The sequence below is a fragment of the Mesitornis unicolor genome, unplaced genomic scaffold, assembly GCF_000695765.1.
Source record: "Mesitornis unicolor isolate BGI_N332 unplaced genomic scaffold, ASM69576v1 scaffold4758, whole genome shotgun sequence".
Lineage (NCBI taxonomy): Eukaryota > Metazoa > Chordata > Aves > Mesitornithiformes > Mesitornithidae > Mesitornis > Mesitornis unicolor.
Window position 1 is genome coordinate 35,929 of NW_010199680.1, and position 715 is coordinate 36,643.

Genomic DNA, 715 nt, shown 5'->3' on the forward strand with positions numbered 1-715 from the left:
ACAGACATAGAGACGGGTCCTTACCTCGCCTCGATGTTCCTAAGCAAAAGGCTCTGCAGCGATGTAGGATGCTGCCCTAGGCTTGCTGGCAGCTGCGTTGTCCTCCCGGTGCTGGTTGCTCTGTGAGGAAAGGAGGGAGAAGTTGGGCTGCAAGCTGCTGTGAAAATTGGTGTCATGTGTCAGGAGGGGCCAGCAGATAGAGCCAAGGAGAAAGGGGAAGAACAGCAATCCTGACTCCTCCTTCTTGGCATCCACCCACTTCTCTCCTCTTCCCTAGGCTATGCACATGTATCCCAGGTTTAGTCCCCCACAGCTGTTTTTACACATAAATCCTCATCCATACTTGCACATGTATGGAAGAGGACTGTTCTCATCCCAACACACTTCCCTATACAGCAGCCCAGTTACATTCACTCTCTTCTCCCATCACTACCACACACCTTTCATCCCCATCATTCTGCACATCTGTTGTGCTTTGGCAAGATAGCTTCTGGTCCTGGGCATCACGTTTTCAACATCATCATAGCAGTACATGTCTGTAGGATCCCTTTCAGACCCAAATGAGTCTATTCCTAATGAGGGATTCCTGTTACTGCAGTAGTAGAAACATATTTACTGCCCTATGGACTGGGCTAACTGAAATTTCAGTTGCTGCTGAGACTGGCCAGCATAAGAAGGTCAAAAAGACAGACCAGCCTTATCTGTCATACCTCCT

The 715-nt window shown here is 49.0% G+C and overlaps 1 protein-coding gene across 1 annotated transcript in view; it reads right to left on the bottom strand.

The window, feature by feature from the left end:
- Nucleotides 1–104, bottom strand: part of COL28A1 (collagen, type XXVIII, alpha 1) — a gene marked incomplete at its 3' end in the record, with an annotated part of 34,692 nt that extends 34,588 nt beyond the window's left edge. The window contains exon 1 of the mRNA XM_010189519.1: nt 30–104. The remainder of the gene's footprint in view (nt 1–29) is intronic.
- Between the last annotated feature and the right edge of the window lie 611 nt (nt 105–715).